This window comes from Cheilinus undulatus, linkage group 5, assembly GCF_018320785.1.
Source record: "Cheilinus undulatus linkage group 5, ASM1832078v1, whole genome shotgun sequence".
Taxonomy (NCBI): domain Eukaryota; kingdom Metazoa; phylum Chordata; class Actinopteri; order Labriformes; family Labridae; genus Cheilinus; species Cheilinus undulatus.
In genome coordinates this window covers 6,085,685-6,095,769 of record NC_054869.1, presented here as the reverse complement: position 1 = coordinate 6,095,769, position 10,085 = coordinate 6,085,685, and positions in this window count along the sequence as shown.

Here is a 10,085-nt window from a genome sequence, read left to right as displayed (position 1 = left end):
AGTGCCAAAATCGGTAGAAAAATTGGTTAAGTTCATTACAAGTTGCATGAATTAATAATTTCAACACCAATTTCAACTTAATAATAGCTCGCCAAATGAGGTAACTGTTAGCCAGGATGCTAGCAGCTAAAGTGGTCCAACACACATACACTGATATAAATATATCAACACTGGGGAGGGCCCATTCTCTGGGTTTTTAATCAGGGTCCAGCCAGATCCCCAAGGCACACCTTGACTTACCTCAAGGCATACTATTGTGCCTTGCCACACCATTTGAGAACCACTGGTTTAGATACTCTTTAAATAAGGATTGTGACTGTGTATAATCATCACTGATTTTATCTTTTTCTATTCTCAGCTGGTGGTGATATCCCTCAGTGTTTAAAGAGAGGATCACTTTGTTCCTGTTGATCACAGCGATGGAAGCAGCAGCAGCGCCAAGTCTGGGCCAAGTTACTGTGAGACTGACAAATCAGTCACAATGACAGTGGGATGATGTTGAATGCCTGCTTACTTAGATTGTAGGACATCAATCATTTTTGCTCTGTTGTGACAAAATGTAAATACAGTGATGGACAACATGATTGATAGTCTTTACCTTGTGATTGATTTTGAAATTGACTGTTGGCTGCACAGCCCTCATTCCTGACGGACTTAATTTTATGGTTTGTCTTGAGCTTTTCTTGTCTTCAGACCATTCAAAATGCTCTTACGTGTCACATTTGCCCATTTATACAACGTTCAAACACTACCTCTGTTAATATGGGTGCAGATGACTGGAACAAAAGCCTGACGAGGACAAAAATGCTCCATGTAAAGATGTGAATTATCTGCCCACACTGGAAAGAATTGTCATAATTTTTTCAGATCAACATCCAGATGAAAACTTCCCGTTTTTTTATTAGTTGGGGGTATGTTTGCCACACAGCTAGAGGATGAGAGGAGGAGGAATACCTTGAGGTGTGCAGGAGTGATGATTGATTATGAGACAGGTGGACTTGTCAGCAGAGTCAGGTGGCTTTCACACTAGGGGCCTGGTCCCGGATCCCAATGTACTTGAGCCCAAATTCCGATTTGTTTGGGTAGTGTGAATGCAAACAAACCTTACTGGCACTGGGCACCAGGCCCAGGCCCACTTGGGGAGGTGGTCTCGAGCGTGATTCAAGTGGACTCTGGCACGGTTCGGATGAGATGTGAATGCAACCGCGCTCAGACACGGGACAGAGCGTCGTATCAGCTCTATGACATCATCATAAAAACTAAACTTCTTTCCACAGCGCAGCAGTCTGTTCACATTTTCCTCAATAAAGGGTGGAAATCATGATAATCCAGCCAATAAACGGTCTATTGTGACTCGCCTTACAGATGAACACAAGTTGGAGTCAGTGAGAGGGGGTGCAAAGGCCATGAAAGTCTCCTGTCACCTCAAAAACCGCTGTACCTGAGCAGCGCAAGCCCATTTAATCCTCTGAGCTGTAGTAGGTGTGCAGATATGAAGAGCGAAGTTGCTGGCATCTTAAAAAGTGATTTTAATCATCCAAGGCTGCAGGATGGACTTTTTGCAGGGTCAAAACAAAAATAATCTTTGCTCAGGTCATGACCCCAGTGGTTGCCATGGTAGCTTCTTCCTCTTTCTCCTCCTTTGCGGAGTTGTAAACCAGCTACGTGCATACCGCCACCTGCTGTTTGAGACTGAGTAAATACGCAAGTGCGCCCTGGCATGGTTCAATGTTGCTAGTGTGAAAGCAAGCCAGGGGAGGAAGGAGGAGGGGGAGGAATCATGCCGCGGCGATTTCAAAACATCTGGGCCTGATGTGAAAGCGGCCTCAGTCTGAATCTAAACTCCACATTCCACAGTGCTGTGATCCGCTCGCACAGCAAACTGCTGAACAGTTCACTCCCTTCCTAGTCAATCTTTGCTACTCCACTCCCCCTCGCTGGAGATGTGCACCAGGAGAATTTTCTGAGCCTCTTCCAGATGGTGTCAATCCAGATAGAGGAGATCAATCCAAACAGCCACAAAAACATGCAAAGCAGTGCTTTATGTGGAAAAAAACAACTCTTCTCAGTGCTTCACACAGTCACAGAACTACTTTGGTCAATATGGAATGAAAATCATATCTAAGTGATTTTTATCTGAACTGAAACAAATGACATATATTTGGAAATTTTTATCTACAAATAAATCATAAAAAAAAGTCACTTCTAGGTCAAATCCATGTGGATCAAGTGTCAAATATCACACTGGCAATTTTACACTGTGTTCTACATTTTTACGCGTATACTGTTTTTGTACATTTTTATCTAAAAAGTCTATATAATTGGCAGTCAACAGGACTTTTGATTCCTCAGCAACTATACTGTAATCTGCATTGCATTCGACAAAATTAAAAAATAATGACAATTGCATTTTTTTTGCCAAATAAATTAAATGCAGTTGTGATGATTTGAGTAATCAGTGGTTGTAATAGGAACCCAGGAGCAGAGCCGGGGACAGTAGAAGCAGCTAAAAGGTTTTACTGGGGGAAACATGGGAATAAGGGAGGACAGGGACAGAGTAAGGTCCAGGCAGTGTCCGAGGGATCCAGGGAGATGTGAGGGCTGCAGACTTGAGGGTAGGGGGTGGAGGCTGTGAGAGAGTCCGGTGCGAGAGTGTGGCAGCGTGGCGGAGGTTGGGCAGAGCGCTGACGGCACGTGGAGGCGCTGGAAGAGGCGAGGAGAGAGCAGGGTTAGTCACAGGTCACTGGAGCACATAGAAATCTCAAAAAATACTTCAAATAGTGTAAGCTAGTTGCTAGAGAGCCAAGATAACACATAGGAGCAGGAATACTCCGGCGCTGGAGATGACTCTGAGCAGAGCTTAAGACTTCACGGTGATTGCAGAGATTCGGTGCAGGTACATAGGTGCCAGGGGAAATCAGTGCCAGTGAATGCCCAACCTCTGTGAAGAGAATAGAAACACTCCAGGAAGGAAACAGTCAACAGGAAGTAAACAAATTAGAGCTAGAAAATGTGCAATCACCACAGAAGTGTTCCAAATTATTATGCAAAACAGAGTTTCAAAACACTGAATGGATTCTAAAGGATCAAAAACAGAAATCTGTCGTAATTTTTTGCATTAGGAGGTAATTTTCCTCAAATCGAAGCTATTTCAATCAGAAACATCTTTACAGAACAAGTTCCATATTAACATAGGAGCCTTTCTTTGATATCACCTTAACAAGTCTCCCATCCATGAGCTTGTGAGTCCATGTATAGTTTCTGCCTGTTTTTCATTTGAGGATGCCAGAATAGCCTCCAGAGCTGCTGTTTGAGGTAAACTGGTGTCCACCCTCATAGATCTTCCTTGTAAGGATGCTCCACAGGTTCTCAATAGGGTTGAGGTCAGGAGATGATGGTGGCCACACCATGATTTGTTCTCACTTTATGCCCACAGCAACCAATGCCTTAGTGGGATTTTTTGCAGCATGGGATGGTGCGTTGTCTTGAATGAAAATGATTTTACTCCCAAAGGCACTCCATCCACCTGCACCATCCAGAAGAGCATGGCATTCATCAGTGAATAAATCTGTTTGAAGACTAGTCTTATTATGTGTCTGAGCCCACTGCAACTGTTTATCCCTGTGGACATTGGTTAGAGAGGCTGAAATACAGCTTTACACATATCAGCAAACCTCTGGAGGATCCTGCATCCAGAGGTTCTTTGAACTCCAGAGTGACAGCAGCTTTAAACACCTGTTTACTACTCATGGGTGAATTTTTCACAGCTGCTCTCTTAAATCCAGTATCCAACAATATCCAGTGTTTTAGTACCTTTAGCAAGATACTGCACTATTTCATCTGTATGAAGATCTTTCCTTTTCCCATATTGAAGGAAACCTGTGACTTGCTTAATAAAGTGGACTAACCTCTTTAAGTGGTTTCCCTTTAATTAGGCTCACCTGGCAAACTAACAACCAAACCTGTCTGAGATTGAGGTCAGCGATGGAAACTGACAGAGCCAACACAACTGAAAAACTAAAAACCAAATGTTTAATTGGGATCGTATTTGCATAATAATTTGGAACAAAGTGTATGAACAATCAACTGATCAGTGTCAGCATGGACATGAAAATTGCATCAAAACAAACAATGTTTATGGGGAAACATGATATATAATAGAAAAGATAGCTAAAGCTGAAGCATCAGGCTGCTGGATGGTGGCAATGCTGCTTCCATCCTAGAACTAGACTGTCCAGATTCTTCAGATAGCTACTTTATTAGTGCTGAGCAGTGTTCATTTTGGCAGCTATTTTTAATTTTAGTCTTTAAATGAAATGTCTTTTAGTTTTAGCCACACTTAGTCATTTCTGTCCTTTTGAGTTTTAGTCTAGTTTTAGTCCATAAAAAGTCCTCACATTTTAGTCTTACTTTTAGTTCAAGCTTTTATTTTCTTGCCTAAATTTGGTACCAAATCATGGTAGTGTGTTCTCTGCACCCTGCCAAACCTACAGCTGAGGCAGAATAGATACAGCTGCTTTGTTTTTTGACAGATTTACCCACAGTGGAGAAATATCACAGATTTTGAATGTCCGATGAAAACTACATTGCATTTTAGTCTAGTTTTAGTCATCTTGACAGAAACTAAGCTTAGTTTTTGTCAGTTTTCGTCATCACAGCTCTATTTTTGTTGGTCTTAGTCTAGTTTTTGTTATGGAAAAAAAGGCTGTCAACAAACATTTTTAGTCATAGTTTTAGTCGGGTGTACAAATCACTGTGCAATTTCAAGCTGACAATACGACAGTCGTGGCAGAACGTCATCTCATACGACCAGTAGGCGATTTGTTTTTTTCTAACAAGGGGGATGCACCTTGTTAACCCCCCCACCTACACCAATCACGGTCAGTCGCGCTATCTCAGGTAGACCTCATAAAAATGTTTTGCCTGTGAGACGTCATGGTGCCTTCAAATGCAAGTCAGAAATCTAACTTAAACTTGATTGATAGGCAGGTTGTTTAAAATGGGACAGTTAATATTTTTTAAATTATTTTCCTTTGTAAAAATGCAGACATTTGCCATACCTTATTGTTCTTGTATTACTGGAGCATTTTTAAAATAACGACAGACATAGTAAAGCACAACCATATACTCCTGTTTTCAAAATTCCATAAAATAACCAACTCAAATTGTTAGCAGTAGTTGTTATCAGAAAATCCCAGCATAGTCTTGTACTGTAGGTATCCCTCTGCACTGTAAGCCCAGATAAGTTGAATCTACTCAAAAAAATAGAGGAAAGTGGTTGCCTTAAAAGAGTTAAGTAATGTACAGTGAAAACTTAAGTGAATTAAACTTAAATATGTGAAGTTCTGGAAATGTTATTTTAAGTACAATAAACTTAATGTCAAGCTGATTTAACTTAAAATCTTCAGTATTATCAATTCCTGTGCCCAATAAATTGTACTTAGCATTTTAGGTGGATAAATTTCGTATTTTTATTTATAAATATGTCAACTACAAAATTGGGGGGAAAAAAAACAAAGCCCAAACATGTATCATTCCTTTTATTGAAACTGAATGCAAGTCAATGCCATATAAAACTCTATATAGAATGGAGGCTAAAAATTTGCCACAAATTTTCCTGAGGAAATTTTCAGATGAAACATAAAAGTTTAGTAGAACAGAGCTACTGTTGTTTGAACAAGTGCACTTACCCTGAAGAATGTAAACAGTCAAAATCTAACTAAAACACTCACTCAAAACATACAGTTTAACAAGGATGAACTCATGTCTGCTTAACGCTGTTATCCGATAAAATGTTTATCATGAAATTTAGATTTGTTTTCTCAACAATGTGTGACTTTTGTCTCAGAATATTGACATTTTTTCCTTGTAAATTAAATTTTCTCTCAAGTTATTTTTTCCCCTCATAGATCTGTTTTTGTCCTTTGTAAATGTATCTTCTGAGTAAATTTTGTGTTTTCTGGGTTTTTTTTTTTTAATTTCCCACATAAATGGAGTTGTTTTGTTGGAAAGACAAAAATGCAATATGCTCTCAGATGATAAAAGTCACATTAATCAGTAGTAGGCTGACAACATACGCACTTATTGGTGCTTCAGCATAGGAACATTATTAACATGAATATATTGAACAAAGACGGGTGCTCCCCTTCTGACGCTACTGCCAGCTAACTTAAAGGGTAAAAACAGTGTAAACATGCAACATTAAAGTCCAAATACTTACTATATGGAGCAGTAGCTAACTTTTCAGAACCCTGTTTCACACTGCAAGCTGATTTTTCAAAGTCTGTATTTTGGGTGCCAGCTCTCCTCTACCCAGGTTTAACATTACCTGCTGAACAAAGCTGAATGTGTGTTTCATGCACTTTGGGTACTGCAGGTGTAGGGCATAAATGAGTCCGAACAGGACACAGAAAGCCTGAGGCAGGTCAGCTGGTTCATCCATCACCACATTACCCATAATTGCCACACTGGACGGGTTGAGCTGAGGATTTTCTTCGACACAGAGGATTCCCAGTTGAGTTTGGCTGTACCCATCCTTGTTGGTCACATCCTAACAGAGAAATAAAGACATTAGTAGATAATTCTGTGTTGCCCATCAAAAAGCACCTTTCACTTTTTATAATGAAAAGCATCCTATATTAGAAACCACAGCAAAAGTAATTTAGAAAAGAACAATATTGGCCTTAATTTGGCTTTTTGACAGCTGCCATAACTGGATCTATACATTATAATTACACTGTTCACAAAAATTTAAAAACTATTTTAAGCACAACACTACTGGAGGATGGCACATCCATACTTACGGTGGCCAGAGGGTTTGCTGTGTCTCCAAAGAGTGTGGAGGAGATACCAGGAGGCTATGGAGCTAAATCCAGGCTAAAAGTGTTGTAATTTAATAATTTAAAAAAAGATTGAAAAAATAAAATTTGAAACAGAAATTTCAATGTTTGTTCTTGTTCTAAAACATTAAATTGAATTAAAAAAGTGTAAGAGATCTTTTATTCAGTTTGAGTATACTTTTGATTCAGCTCTGTAATTATTTTAATAAATATTTTATTTTCAATTTTTACTCTGAAATATATTTTAAAATGTGATGTGTCATTTTTTCAGTTGCAGGATTATTTTTTTAAATTTAAATCTTATCTTTTTTGTTTCAGATTTCTTTTTTTCACCTTCAGATCTTATTTTTCACTTACAGATCATATTTTTTTCAGTTTCAAACTTTTGGCCGTGTTCTGGTGTGGGGGTCAAGACGTTGACTGAGATGGGCGTGGTATGGTGAGTGACAGCATAGCAAAGCATCCTCCAGGGTCCCCACTCTTTTCGAGGAATGATTTTCCAGGACTTTTCCAGGACGTTTTCACCTGTTACAATATTGGTGTGGGCTATTCTCAGGTTAATCTAGCCTTCTAAAAAACAAGATTAAAGGTTGATGACCAATATCTCTAGCTAGCTCCACCGTATCATATTGAACTTCAAATGTATTTTTTCTAACTCTCGGGCATGAACATTGCCTGCTAGCTTTCTTTTTAGTCTGACTTTTATATAGCATTTTACAATTATAAATTTATGGTTTATACTTATTTTTAATCTTTATTTACTGTGCTTTCTTATAAATAGATTTTGTTGATTTACTGTTTAAGCAGCCTAAATTTTATTTTGCCATTTTTATTATTTCTTTCATCAACATTGTTCTGAGTTGTTGTATTTTATTCCTTAACTCGCATTATTTAATCTACTCATATTTTATAGCTAAGTGTGCATTAGTTACCAAGTACATTTTTACTTCTTTTCCTATGTTTGATTTTTGGTCACTAACATACAGAAGAGGATTAGGGCCACTGTAAAAATAAAAAGTGAGTTCTGACATTAAAGTCAGAATTCTGAGAAAAAAAGTCAAAATCTCAGAATTCTGACTTTTTTTTCCTCAGAATTCTGACTTTTTTTTTTTTTTTTTTTTTACCAGAATTCTGAGAAAAATGTCAGAACTCTGAGATTTTGACTTTTTTCTTAGAATTCTGAGACTCTTACATTAAAGTCAGAATTCTGAGAAAAAGTCAGAAAGCTGAGTCTAAAGTCAGAATCTCAGAATTCTGACTTTTTCTCAGAATTCTGACTTCTTTTTTTAGAATTCTGAGATTCTGACATTAAAGTTAGAATTCTGAGTTTAAAGTCAGAATTCTGACTTTTTCTCAGAACTCACTTTTTATTTTTACAGTGGCCCTAATCCTCTTCCTCACTAACAAGGTAGAAGGAAGGTAAATAATTTTTCAGGACAACTCAAGCTTTTCCAGGACATTTTACTTTTTCCTCATTTTCCATATGCTTTCCATGACTGGAAAATTGGTCAATCATTTTCCAGGTTTTCCAGGACATGTGGGAACCCTATCCTCAAATGATGTAGCTTTGGGAAACATGGGTACTTTGATAGATTTAACTCAACACTTTCTCTACACTGTATTCTCTTTATACCTCTAAATAAAGTGATGCCAAGGACAAAGATGCCTTTTATAAGCAATTCTAGACAACTCTTGGTAATTATTGATGCATAAAAACTGGAGAATATGCCAGATTGTTGAGTTAAACACCCATGCCTAAAGAAACGATGTGTCCCAATTCCACACAAGACCATAACCGCAGCGCAGCATCACATCATTGTGGCATGAATTACAATGGTGTCCTCTTCACCAGGGCAACCTGCAGGTGCAGGTACACAGGTAAGAAATACTCTTTATAGATAAGGTGCAGTGAAAATTAACCTAAATATCATAATACTGTGTCACTTTTGAAACGTGGGGTTATCCAGAAAGACATGTTTATGCGTCTATGCAGTAAGTAGGTGTAAGGTTAGCATGAACTACGCAATGCTAGCTGCTGCTCATGTTGCAGTCCTTAAAATGTTCAGCTCAAGCTTCGGTCTTCAGTTGTCATTGTCTACATTTGTGTGGTAATAAGTTTAAATGTGCTCACTCTGAATCTAGGTACTTTTAAACCTGTGCAAGAAAGTAAAGTGATTCTGGACATAGACATGTCAAAAAGTCTTTTTGGATGACCCTACATTTCAGGGTTACACACATAAGATATTTAGGATATCTAAAGATATATTTAAAGGGCATTTCTTACTTGCGTGCCTGCACCTGCAGCCATATTCTGGCATATTTTCCTGTTTTTATATATCAGTAATTGCCAAAAATTGTCTAGAATTGCTTGTGTTGAGTCACATCTATCAAAGTAGCCACGTTTCCTGAAGGCAACATCATCTGAGGATGCTTTGCTCGGCTGTCACTCACAATACCACACCCTTCTCAGTGGATGCTACGCTCCAGAAGCCAGAACATGGCCAAAAGTTTGAAACTGAAACAATATGATCTGAAAGTACAAAATAAGGCCTGATAGCGAAAAAATAAATCTGAAACCAAAAAAGAAAAGGTTTGAATCTAAAAATATTAATCCTGCAACTGAAAAAAATGACACATCACATGTTAAAATATATTTCAGAGTAAAAAATTAAAATAAAATATTTTATTAAAATAATTAGAGCTCTATCAAAGGTATATTTAAACTGAAAAAAATTACCTTACACCTATTTTTAATCCAATTTAATGGTTTAGTTTATTTAAAAAATTCAAGAACAAACATTGAAATTTCTGTTTCAAATTTTATTTTTCCAATCTTTTTATTTTCAAATCACAACACTTTTGGCCTGGATTTAACTCCATAGAACGCAGGCCAGCACACAGGGGAGCTGGGGGAGGCCATAGAGGGGCAATTACCCAGCAGCAGGGCTGCTATTTGCTCCTTTGCGCCATCCTGGAGAAGCTGCACTACCTAAGCAACTTTAGTGGGCTGCAATACCACCTCATGCTATCATTACTGACGAGGGCACTGGAAAATGTGAAACTAGCCCAGAATCAGTCAGACAGGACAAGGATAGGGAAATGGTCTGTGGCCACAGCTGTTAAACCATTTCATTTTTCAGGGTTGTCTTGCTGTTGCCTCTCCTGTTTACCCTTTGTTGCTTTCGTTTGCACCAAAGCAGGTTAAATTTAATAATAATGGTTTACTTCCCAACTTAAATGATTGAT